Here is a 13,560-nt window from a genome sequence, read left to right on the forward strand (position 1 = left end):
GTCGTGTCCTGTTTCACCCAGATCTTGAGCAAAGGATCTTGCGTTATTTCTATCTTTTCACGTGATATCCAGTGTGAAGCTCAGCAGCTAGTGGGTTTTCAGCAAAAGCTGTTTAAATGAACGACCTCCTTCTCCAGCTCTTGACTGGCTTCCTACGTGAGAGAGCTGAGTTACTTTTCCTTTGTCAAGGGCTCTGTGGTTAAAACAGGAGAATCACTCTTCCCTGGAGAGGGAGCCTAATTCTCTGGACCAGAATCACATTTTTTTTTTCTTTTTTTTTTAAGGGCTGCACCTGCGGCATCTGGAAGTTCCCAGGCTAGGGGTTGAATTGAAGCTGCAGCTGCTGGCTACACCACAGCCACAGCCACACAGGATCCTTAATCCACTGAGCGAGGCCAGGGATTGAACCCACATACTCATGGATCCTAGTTGGGTTTGTTACCAGTGAGCCACGATGAGAACTCCCCGGAATCCCTTTTAAGGAATACAGGGAGGAGTTCCCTTTGTAGACTAGCAGGCTAAGAACCTGAATAGTATCCATGAGGATGCGAATTTAATCCCTGGCCTTGCTGCATGGATTAAGGGTCTAGCATTGCCAAAAGCTGTGGCAGTATAGGTTGCAGGTGTGGCTCAGCTCCAGTGTTGCCATGGCTGTGGTGTTGGGGGGCAGCTACAGCTCCAATTTGAGCCCTAGCCTGGGAATTTCCATATGCTGCAGGTGTGGCCCTAAAAAGAAAGAGAAAGACAATAAGAATACAGAGAAAGTGATGGTGTTTGGCCTTGGAAATTAGGTTGCAAAGGCACTGTGACTTCTTTCTCTTTATTAGTTAGATCATTGCTCGTGAGAAGCTAGCAGCTATGTCAAGGATTCCCTCAGGCACCCATGTGGAGAGGCCCACGTACGGTGGTGCAGCTGAGGCCCCCTGCCAACAGCCATGCTGGAAGCTGATGCTCTTAGCTCTGAACAAGCTTCTGATGATGGCAGCCCTGACTTGCAGCCTCATGACCAGATAAGCTGCTCCTGAGAAATGGTGTGAGACAGTACCCATTTGTCATTTTAAGTCCTAAGTTTGGTGGTAATTTGTTGTGCAGCAACAGCTAACCACTGTAGGCTTCAAGGGACTCCTGAAAGTTAGAACCCTTATTTCCTGCCTGGGATTTGCGTAAGTCAAAACATAAAACGTGGCCTTCCTGGTGTGGCTCAGTGGGTTATGAACCTGACTAGTATCCATGAGGGTGTGGCTTCCATCCCTGGACTCACTTAGTGGGTTAAAAATCTGGCCTTTTGGAGTTCCTGTTGTGGCGCAGTGGTTAACGAATCTGACTAGGAACCATGAGGTTGCGGGTTGGGTCCCTGCCCTTGCTCAGTGGGTGAAGGATCCGGCGTTGCCGTGAGCTGTGGTGTAGGTTGCAGACACGGCTCGGATCCCGCGTTGCTGTGGCTGTGGCGTAGGCTGGTGGCTACAGCTCCGATTCAGCCCCTAGCCTGGGAACCTTCATATGCCGCTGGAGCGGCCCAAGAAATGGCAAAAAAAAAAAAAAAAAAATCTGGCCTTTTGGTGAGCTGTGGTGTAGGTTGCAGATGCAGCTCAGATCCTGTGTTACTGTGGCTGTGGTGTAGGGCTGACAGCTGTAGCTCTGATTCAGCCCTTAGCCTGGAAACTTTCACGTGCTGCAGGTGTGGCCCTAAAAATCAAAAGCAAAAACCACATAAAACAAAAGTAAATATGGAAGGTGAAATACCATCTTTGTTGATGGTAAGAGACCAGTGTTTAGCTAACTGAGGCTGCTGATACTGAGCCCTAGAATTTAAGCAGATAGACCTATCCAATCCCAACCCGGAGTGGAAGAAGAGAGATCTTTTATTTTTTTATTTTACTTTTTCTTTTTATGGCCGCACCCGTGGCGTATGGGGATTCCCAGGCTAGGAGTCCAATTGGAGCTACAGCTGCTAGCCTATACCACAGCCATAGCAATGCCAGATCCGAGCCACGCCTGCGACCTACACCACAGCTCATGGCAACGCTGGCAAAAAGATAACGCCTTCGCCACAGCCACAGCATCACCAGATCAGAGCAGCGTCTGCGACCTACACAACTCAGGGCAACGCCAGATACTTAACTCACTGAGCGAGCCCAGGGATCGAACCCACAACCTCATGGTTCCTAGTTGGATTTGTTTCTGCTGTGCCACAACGGGAACTCCAGAAGAGAGATCCTGCTCTTTAAGAGTAAAAGAAAGAGGAAGTGCTCTTGTGACATAGCAGGTCAAGGATCCAGAGTTGCCGCAGCTGTGGCACAGGACACAACTGTGGCTCAGTTTCCATCCCTGGCCCGGAAATTTCCATGTACTTGCAGGTGTGGCCAAAAAAAAAAGAGTAAAAGCAAGAAAGTGGGTCACATATTTACTCAACAGGTAGGTCACACTCAAGAGAGACAATGTGGAGTTCCCGTCGTGGCGCAGTGGTTAACGAATCCAACTAAGAACCATGAGATTGAGGGTTCAGTCCCTGCCCTTGCTCAGTGGGTTAACGATCCGGCGCTGCCGTGAGCTGTGGTGTAGGTCGCAGACGCGGCTCGGATCCCACGTTGCTGTGGCTCTGGCGTAGACTGGCAGCTGTAGCTCCGATTAGACCCCTAGCCTGGGAACTTCCATATGCCGCGGGAGCGGCCCAAGAAATGGCAAAAAGACAAAAAAAAAAAAAAAAAAAAGAGAGAGAGAGAGAGACAATATGTGGGCTGAGTCAAGGATGCCAGGTATTCTTTCCAAAATTAACAGAAAGTCACTTCTCAATGCCCCTCCCTCACGTGGGCAGGGTGAGAGGTAGGGCAGAAAGAGTTCCAGAATTTCCACTAATTAAGCTTCCTCCACTAGGAAGAAATTCAGGACTGAGGAAGAAGTTCCTTCCCTCATATCCTTCCCTTCCATCTGTCTCTGGTCCTAGACCATGCATGTGACCTATGACCTCTTTCTTCCCTTTGGGGTTGGCACCCCGGGTGACATCTCCATCGCTGGAATCTTTCTTTTCTTTTCTTTTCTTTCTTTCTTTTTTTTTTTTTTTTTTTTGGTCTTTTAGGGCTCCAGCAGCATATGGAGTTTCCCAGGCTAGGGGTCCAATCAGAGCTACAGCTGCCAACCTATACCAAAGCCACAGCAATGCCAGATCCAAGTGGTATCTTTGACTTACACCACAACTCCGGGCAACTCTAGGTCCTTAACCCACTGAGCAAGGCCAGGGACTGAACCTGGGTCCTCGTGGATACTAGTCAGATTCGTTTCTGCCAAGCCACGATGGGAACTCCTGGAATCTTTCTAATAGTCTTATTCTTCTGCCACTCCCTATTGTGTCCTGGGAACTCTTGGGTAACTCGATGCTTTGCTGAGTGCTCTGTACACAACAGACCCTCACTCAGGACATATCAGGAATCCTGATGCTTTAAACTTGCCATTTTGAGCTGAAGTTTTCTGTTTTCTCTTAAGCTGACCCTCTTTTTCCTAGCCTTTGGGGACACTATTTTGTTAAATCATCATTGCTGATGGACCAAACCATTTTTGCAGGAATACTGTATAAGTATGAAATCAACCTTCTTTTTTTTTTTTTCACAGAGGCCTTATCAAAGAGAATCATTACTTTTTTTTGAACCGTTACATTTTATGCGTGCAAATGTGGTTATGAAACTTACTGAATGATCAGCAAGCAGTGGCAGAGATCCAGAAGAGAACAGAAAATCCTGTCATCCATTTTGATAGCTCAGTAATAATATGCACATCTATTTCACATATACAGCGATTTCAAAGTCTGGTTACATTTGTTTCTTGTCATTGAGAATCTAGGGAACTATCTAGATGTTCTTTGCTCTTTCTCGAATTTTCATGCTTCTCACCCACTGAATCTCTAGTCTACATTGCTACGTCTCTACCTTGGATATTCCAATTTCCATTTCCTTTGCTGAATTTTTTTTTTTTTAATCTTTAGGGCTGCACTCGCAGCATATGGAGGTTCCCAGGGTAGGGATAGAATTGGAGCTACAGCTGCCGGCCTACACCACAGCCACAGCAACATCAGATCCGAGCTGTGTCTGCAACTTACACCACAGCTCACAGCAACACTGGATCCTTAACCCACTGAGCGAGGCCTGGGATCAAACCCGGAACCTCATGGTCCCCGGTCAGATTCATTTCCACTGCGCCATGATGGGAACTCTCCATTTTTTAAAAAAGCTTGCTACAATTATTATTCCAAACTAGTAGCCTTGAGGTCAGCTCTGACTTTATCTGAATTAGGAGTCAACCAAGTTCTCATTATTTTTTCATAAATCTCTTAGAGTCATCCCTTCATTTATTATTATTTTTTTTACATTTACCCAAGTAACACACGAACAGAGTGTACAGAATTACATAGAGTAAGAAGTGAAAGCTGCCGGTGGTCACTTGTTTAATGGCTACAAAGTCTTCCCATCCCAATACATATGTCCCTGGGCAATGTAACTTTCCATTCATCACAAGACCGGGATCTATTTTCTCATACTTTAAAACTGGGCTGAGTTTGACTTGCCTTGATCAATAGAAAGTGGCAGGAATGATGTTGAGCTCCAGAGCCTTGGCCTTCAGAAGTTTTGCCGCTTCTGTTTTCATGGCCTTGGAAGGCTGCCTGCGACCCCATCTAAGGAAGCCAGTCTAGCCAGTGGAGCGAGAGGTCACGTGGACTGGAGCAGCCCGGCTGGCGGGCATCACCAGTGGAAGGCAGCTGCGTCCGTGAGCTCAGGGGAAGCCAGCAGAGGAGTTTACCTAGCCAACCCACAGAATCAGGGACAAGAACATGTTTGTTTTTTTTTTCTTTTCTAGGGCTGCACCCGTGGTATATGGAGGTTCCCAGGCTAGGGGTCTAATCAGAGCTGTAGCCACCAGCCTATGCCACAGCCACAGCAACGCTGGATCCTTAACCCATGGAGTGAGGCCAGGGATCGAACCCACCACCCCATGGTTCCTGGTCCGATTCGTTAACCACTGAGCCATGACGGGAACTCTGAGAACACGTTTTTATTGTCACTTGTTTTAGGGTGGTTTGTTACATAGCAAAGGATAACTGAAACAGCCCCCATCAGTCCTCTCTTGATCCTGTTCTCAGACCTTTTCCCACGTGTTATAAATATCCACGAGTACGTGACCGCATAAAGCTAAAACATGCAAGTGGGATCACGCTTTCCATACTGCCATATTTCCGTGTGAATACATGCAGATTCCAGAACTCTTTGAAATCCCTGCAGGGTACTTTGTTGTACAGATGTACCACCATTTATTTACCTTTTCCTTGCCAGTGGACATGTGGGCTGTTTCTGATGGTTCGCGGGCACAAAGAGCATTGCTGTGAACGTGCCTGTGCTTTCAGGTCTCCTGTGTCCATTGCCTGAGTTAAGGGAGGGGCAGGAACAGAACCTCAGTAGGTGCTCCGGGCCTCTGGATCAGGATCTGCAGTGTTTGGGCCTAAGCACTCTCCTCTCTAGAAAACAAAGAAGCATTATCTACACTGGGCCACCACCGCTCCCCTCTCCCTTTCCTATCCTGTCAGGCCTTATGAAAGGGTTGGAGATGACACCCAAAGGGGATTTAAAAGGAAGATGGAGATACAGCTGTGTGTTAGGAACGCTGGAAAGCTTATGGGCTCCAGCAGACTTTGACTCGGGCCTGCCACAGGGGTGTTGCATTCATCTAGCCCTCTAAACGCCCTGGGGGTCTCTGTGCTGTCTGGGGGTGCTTTTGGGGTCCATGTGATTGGCAGAGGTGTTTAAGGGAGGGGTATGCGGGTGGGTGTCTCTGATGGGGAGGTGGGCGCGGAGAATGGGCTGTGCTTCTGCAGAGGGATTTCTGCCAGAGGTACACGTGTGCACAGCGCGGGGGCTGCTGACAGGGTGCTCTATGTGCCTGAGTGTGGATGTGACCAAACTCAGGGATGTGCTGCTGTTAAATGAAGCGAGGCATTGCCATGGCAACACAGCTCTCTGCTCCCAGCCAGATGCCAAGCCCTTACATCATATTTTTCTGGCTGAAAGCACCTCAGTCGCATCTGGTCTCCCAAGAAAGGGGGCTGTGGGGGCAACAGATGCCTCACCCTCATCTCCAACCTTTCAACAAAGCCCAAGAGGTGATAAGCGAGTGTCACTGGGGCACTGTTGGATTTTATTTGGGGGAGGCCCCGGGAGTAGCCTCTGGTGAAGGGGGTTGGGGAGAGCCATAGAAAGGCCCCACTTTTTTTTTGTCTTTTTAGGGGTGCACCCATGGCATAAGGAAGTTCCCAGGCTAGGGGTCAAATCAGAGCTGTAGCTGCCAGCCCATGCCACAGCCATGGCAATGCAGGATCCAAGCCGCATCTGTAAGCTACACCACAGCTCACAGCAACAGAAAGGTACCACTTTTTGTGTCTTCTGATTCTGTGATCTAGGGTTAACAGTCTCTAGCACTTCATTCTAGAAGGAAAGTTGTACAACGATGAGAGGAGATGTGCCATTCGTTTCTCCCACTAATCATTTCCTTTCCTTCTACCAATTATCCCTCCGTTGATTTTGATGAGGAAAGAATCCAGGCATCCCTCACAGCTGACTGAACTGGGTGTAGATGACTGAGCAGAATACCAAGCGGATTCTCTTCCAGCAGTTAGGATTGGGGTTAATTATTTACAAGAAACTAACCTGGAAGGTTGCAGATTGAAGGTGCCGCTTGGGGGCAGCCGTGTGTAAGTATCGTCAGCAAAGAGGGTCTTATAGTCCCAGGAAGCAGACAGGCAAAGGGAAGCCAAGACCAGAGGTGGGTAGGGAGTGGAGGGGGCTGGCATATGGCAGTTGCTGTGGTCCAGGGGTCTTTCCTGATTCTAGTTCACAGGGAGGCTCTATGCATTTCCTGCTCTTGGTTGCTTTTTGTCATTTGATGGGTTTGTGTCTGGCAGTGGAATGGCCCCTGATTAAGGCATGAGGAATACGGTTTAGCTGATGATGACAGAAGTGCCTTTTCTAGGCACATTCCCATTCAGGATAAAGGAATAAATCCTTCAAAAAAGGCTTCCTGGAAAATTTTCTCCAATCATCCAGCAATATTTTATTAAGCAGCAGCTATGTACCAAGCAGTATTCTAGACGTCAGGGAAATATCAGTGAATGAGACAGAAAAGAGCCTGCCCTTAGGGAGCTTTCTTGGAAGGACACAGCTGATAGAGTGAATGAAAAACAGAAGAGGGCTAAGGGCTATGAACAAAATGAATGAATCCTACAGAATCATAAATTGTAAAGGTTTGAAAAAGCCCTCAAAAGTTTGCCTGTGCTTTTATTCCCACAAGACCAAGGAATAACAGAGCTAATGGCCTTTAGCCACACAGGAGGGTAGTGAAGTTACGGGGCTCATTCTTGGCCAGCTTTTATGTCCCTTCGTGTAGGCAGTCTTTTCCTCCCGGCTCTGCCTTACATGCCTCTCCCATTGCACCTTGTACTTGGCCCACTGCAGCATATTTTATTGTCTGTTTATGGAGGTGTTTGTCCCACCCACTGTAGGACCTGAGGGCAGAATCAAAGCCTGTCACGTTAACAGAACACAGTGACTCAGACTTCATAGATGCTTAGTACATAGTTGCTGGATTAATCAATAACAAGGGCTGCCGCTGGACTAACAGCCCTGACACTGGTGTTTCTTCCGCTCCCGCAGCAATTCTTCCACTGGGTGACCCTCCAAAGGCAGGGGTAGTTGGATACGACACAGACACGGCATGGTTGTCTTCAGAGATAAGACTCTTCCGTGGCCAGAAGCCAGACAAGGGGGTTTGTTGACTCTTTTCCAGCTTCTGAGAACAGAGCCTTTGTGTGAAGCACCCATCTCTTAAAAAGGAAGAGGCAAAGCCTGTAGGGCATATATCCTGTGGCTCTCAGGAAGAGCTTGAATCCTGTCAATGGGAGCCGATGGGAGTAGCTGACCATCAGTGGGCTGCAGGTTCAGGCCTAATCTCATTTTGGGGATGGGGGTTTAGTCCCTAATAAAAGGGAACACGCAGTGTACATAGAAAAAGTACACACGCACAAAGGCCTACCGATGTGCCCCAAAGAGCAGATGTTACCTCTCCTTTCTCTTTCCCTCTCACCATAGACCTAATAAATAGTAAATCTTAGGACCCCATGTGCCATCTGCTCAGCCATGTCCCTAGAATACAGTAATCCTTTCCGGGGGAGGACAGTGGCCCTCACCAAATAGTTCAGCCTTAAGGCTTACTGTTGACTGCCCCACCAACCAAAGCACACACGAGTGTTTCCAGAGCGGAGGCAGGATGAGATTTCCGGGCAACGAAAGCTACTTGAGCTCAGGACAGACACAAACATGATGGAGGCTGGTTCTCTTGCCTGGAGAGGTAGGGTCATCCGTTCATTCCCTAGCCAGCCCTGGGGACCAGAACTAAAGCCTTTGTGGGAGCAGCTGAAACTGGTTGTTTCTGCATCTATTAACATAGTCCTCAATCTTATTTATAATAGGAAACTCCAGAGAGTTTGAATAAAGATGAATTTCCTCCATTTTTCATTACTACATATAATTCTTTTTTTTAGCATGTCTAAAAACACTATTTTTCATCATATTGGGTAAAAATTACATTTTTTTTAGGTGCTTACATATAATTCTTTACAGGGTTTGCTACCTCTAATTTTAAGTGTATATGAGTAATGCATAAATGTGTTATTTTTTTTAAAAGAGAAGACCACACAAAGGTATATAGAATAAAAATCCCTTCTAGCACCTCCCAATCCCTCTCCTTTCCACTGTTATATTCAAATGTATCTTTTCCCCATCTTTACACACATGTAAACAAGCATACACAGATAACTCTTATTTAGTTTTTACATATTAGTTCTTACGCTGTACCTAGAATTTTGCTATTTCATGTTTTTCAAGAACCAATGGGTGTTCCCTTTGTGGCTCAGCGGAAGTGAATCTAAGTGGTATCCATGAGGACACAGGTTCGATCCCTGGCCTCACTCAGTGGGTTAAGGATCTGGCGTTGCCTTGAGCTCTGGTGTAGGTCACAGATGCGGCTCAGATCTGGCATTGCTGTGGCTGTGGTGTAGGCAGGCAGCTACAGCTCTGATTTGAGCCCTAGCCTGGGAACCTCCATATGCCAAGACTATGGCCCTAAAAAGACAAAGGAAAAAAAAAAAAAAAACCCACTGTACCTTGGTGCCGTTTTTATGTCAGTGCATTCTTGTGAAGGGCTCCACAGTATTAATATTCCATGGTGAGTCTGAACCATGATTCAAATAACTCTTTCCCTACTAATTATCATTTGGGTTGTTTCCAGTTTTCCGCTATTACAAACACGGTAATGAATGTCTTTTTACACATATCATTGTGTTCCCGACGGGCACTTCTAGAGAGAAGATACCTCGAAGTAGAATTGCTGGGTCAAAATTTAGCTCAATACTGATAACATGATAGCTTTATTAATTTACATTCCCATGGTAGTGTATGAGTGCTCATTTTCACACATCCTGCCAATACTGGGCATCCGTTCATTCAACGAATACACATAATGAGGAACTACTATGTACCCGTAGTTCCTAGATCAGTGCACCTGTTCTAGAAAACTAGGACACATCTTTGCATTAGGGCATGTATAGTCTAGTGGAGGGAAACAATAATCTTACTTCTGTATTTCTTAAAAAGCATTATTTCCTACAATGCAGTTTTGTCCTAAATGCTGTGGAAAATAGAGGGTGGTAAAGAAAAGGAGGAATGTCAGTGGGATTGAGATTTTGAATAGGGTAGTGGGGGCGGACCTCACCCAGGTGATTTTGAGCCTTTTTGGAAGGAAGTGAGTATAAATCTCATGGAGGAGAGTGTTCCAGGCAAAGGAAGGCCTGGCTCAAAGGGCAGGTATGTATTTGGCCTGCTCAAAAGTGTGGCAAGGAGGCTTGAACAGAGTGGGTGAGAGGACCAAGAGGAGATGGGGGCCAGATAGGGTAGGGACTGGTAGGCAACTAAAAGGGCTTAGGCTTTTACTCAGCACAAGGAATGTCACTAGGAAGTTTTGAGCACCAAAGTGACAAGAGTGGTGTTAAGGGCCTCTCTCTGGCCTCTATGTTAAGAATAAACTGAATATGTAGGGGTAGAGGGTGTGGAAAAGCATGGAAGGAGTCAGGAGGCTATTGCAACAATAATCTAGTTGAAATATAGCGGCTGGGGTCGGGGAGCTAACAGGCAAAGAGAAGTGGTTAGAGCCTGGATACTTTGAAAGCAGAGCCCATACTTACTGTGGGATTAGACATAGGGTGGAAGTGGAGTTCCTTGTGGTACAGTGGGTTAGGGATCTGGCATTGTCACTGTAGTGGCTTGGGTCATTGCTGCGGCAGTGGTTTGATCCCTGGCCCAGGAACTTCCACATGCTGAGGGGGCAGCCAAAAAAAAAAAAAAAAAAAAAGAGAGAGAGAGAAAAGAAAGAAAAGACATAGAGTGGAAGTAAGAGAAGCCAAGAGATTATAATCTCCTTAATTTTTCCAAGTGGATGGGTACAAACATCTCATTTGCTTACAATTTATTTTTATTTTTATTTATTTTTTGCTTTTTAGGGCCGCACCCACAGCATATGGAGGTTCCCAGGCTAGGGATAGAATCGGAGCTACAGCTTCTGGCCTACACCACAGCCACAGCAACACAGGATCCAAGCTGCGTCTGCAACCTACACCACAGCTCAAGGCAAGCCGGATCCTTAACCCACTGAGCGAGGCCAGGGATTGAACCTGCGTCCTCATGGATGCTAGTAAGATTCGTTAACCACTGTGCCACGACGGAAACTCCACATCTCGCTGTTTTGACTTACACTGCCGAACTGCTCCTCTCCCCTCCCCTTCTTCTTCCCTTGGTTAACACATGATTTCCTTACCAGGCTCATGGGACAGCCTGGCTTGCTGTTTATCCAAACTCTGAGATTAATTTCTCATTTTAGAAAAGCAGCATTGGCAGAGCTGGTAGGTAACACAGGATTACTTGGTCCAGCCTCCTTAAAGATGAGAAGACGGGGTTGCTCAGAACGGTTAACTGAGGCTCAGTGGAGTGATGCATTCAAGTCACACACTAAGTGTTTGGAGCTTTATTAAAATTTAGCTTTCCTGGAGTTCCCATTGTGGCTCAGTGGTAACAAACCTGACTAGTATCCATGAGGGTGAAGGTTGGATCCCTGGCTCTGTGGAGCGGGTTAAGGATCTGGCATTGCCGTGAACTGGGGTGTAGGTCTCAGACATGGCTCGGATCTGGCATAGCCGTGGCTGTGTGTGGTTGGCAGCTGCAACCCCGGTTCAAAACCTAGCCTGGGGAGTTCCCATTGTGGTGCAGTGGTTAACGAATCCGACTAGGAACCATGAGGTTGCGGGTTCGATCCCTGCCCTTGCTCGGTGGGTTAACGATCCGGCGTTGCCGTGAGCTGTGGTGTAGGTTGCAGACGCGGCTCGGATCCAGCGTTGCTATGGCTCTGGCGTAGGCCAGTGGCCACAGCTCCGATTCGACCCCTAGCCTGGGAACCTCCATATGCCGCGGGAGCGGCCCAAAGAAATAGCAAAAAGACAAAAAAAAAAACAAAAAACAAACAAAAAAAAAAACCAAAACCTAGCCTGGGAATCTCCATATGCCGCAAGCTCGGGCCTAAAAAAACAAAACAGAAAAAAATTTAGCTTTCCATCGTCTATACTATTTTATCTTAGAAATTTGTTTTACCAATAAAACTAATTGAGAGCCAACAAACATCTCCATGAGGGCTCAAATTTGGATAGGATAGATGATCCAAAGGGATGTCTATAAAAATTTACCACAGACTAAGAAACTGGATTTGCATTGCTTTTTCCACTGTAATCTTTGAAGCAGGAGAAAACAGGTGAAGTGCCTTTCCTGCCTAGCTCCTCCAGCCCCTCCGTCACGCTGAGATCAATAATCATTCCCCAGGCTCCTTTCTGCCTCATTACCATTCTAATTTGCCTTAGTAGAATCTACCCAGGGTATTAGGTTGTTTTTTTTGTTTTTTTTTTTTCCCTACTCTAATAAACCAACCTTTTGGATTAAGGGAAACAGAAAAGGGATAAGACCAGCTTATTTTAGTGAAAAAGGAATTGGGAAACCAGAACACGGCAAGCCAAATCTTGCCGAGTCTGTCCTGCTCAGTACATCTCTGTCTCACTGAGGGCCTGGGATCCTTCTAGGAAAAATCCAACATAGGGTGCTATAAACAGGCAAGAGTCTCTACTGAAACAGTAAGCAAAGAGTCGTGAGAGAGTTCATTTTAACCGGATGAAAGGGCCTCAGAATGGAATGGAGCTGACAAGGGCAGTTAGAAAATGAGTGGACACTTTACGAAGCTGCTTCTGCTGAGCATAGTGTGGGCCTGATCTGCCCCCTTTCAAAAAGCATCATGAACACCTTCTTCAAAAGAGCAATTTGGAGTTCCTGTCGTGGCTCAGTGGTTAACGAATCCAACTAGGAACCATGAGGTTGCAGGTTTGATCCCTGGCCTTGCTCAGTGCGTTAAGGATCTGGCATTGCTGTGACCTGTGGTGTAGGTCACAGACGCGGCTCTGATCTGGCGTTGCTATGGCTCTGGCGTAGGCTGGCGGCTACAGCTTCGATTAGACCCCTAGCCTAGGAACCTCCATATGCCATTGGGTGCGGCCGTAGAAAAGACAAAAAAAAAAAAAAAAAAAAAAAAGGCAATTTATGCTGGCTATAGAAAAATTGGAAGATATACTATAACCCTCTAGCCTTTTCTGCGCATGCACACACTGTGTACACAAAAAACACTGGCAAAATGCTCGTGTATACTGCTTTTAAGCTGTTCTCAGTTAACACACTGAGTATTTCTCCCAATTATTGTATATATCTCTAAAACATGAGTGATAGTGGTTCTATAGCTTTTTTTTTTTTTTTTTTTTTGCATTTTAGGGCTGCACTTGTGGCATATGGAGGTTCCCAGGCTAGGGGTTGAATTGGAGTTACAGATGCCAGCCTATGCCACAGCCACAGCAATTTGGGATCCGAGCCGTGTCTGTGACCTACACCATAGCTCACGGCAACGCCAGATCCTTAACCCGTGAGTGAGGCCAGGGATTGAACCCGCAACCTCATGGTTCCTAGTCGGATTCGTTTCCACTGAGCCACAACGGGAACTCCAGTTAAGTGGTATTTTATTACATAAAATAATTTCATCAAGCTCCTCCTGTTAGACAATGCTTATGTTTTTTGTTTTTTAGGGCTGCACCCGTGTCGTATGGAGGTTCCCAGGCTAGGGTCTAATTGGAGCTGTTGCTGCCAGCCTTCGCCACAGCCACAGCATCACCAGATCGGAGTAGCGTCTGCGACCTACACAACTCAGGGCAACGCTGGATACTTAACCCACTGAGCAAGGCCAGGAATCAAACTCACAACCTCATGGTTCCTAGTCGGATTCATTTCCGATGCGCCATGACGGGAGCTCCCTTTTTTGTCTTTTTTTTTTTCCGGGGGGGGGGCAATGCTGATGTCCTTAGATTTGCATTCTAACATATTTCAGGTAGAGGCA

Source organism: Sus scrofa, chromosome 7 (assembly GCF_054392235.1).
Source record: "Sus scrofa isolate SSC_HxYL_T2T_F1_AM1 chromosome 7, Sscrofa_HxYL_maternal_Yorkshire_Landrace_v2.0, whole genome shotgun sequence".
NCBI classification, from domain to species: domain Eukaryota; kingdom Metazoa; phylum Chordata; class Mammalia; order Artiodactyla; family Suidae; genus Sus; species Sus scrofa.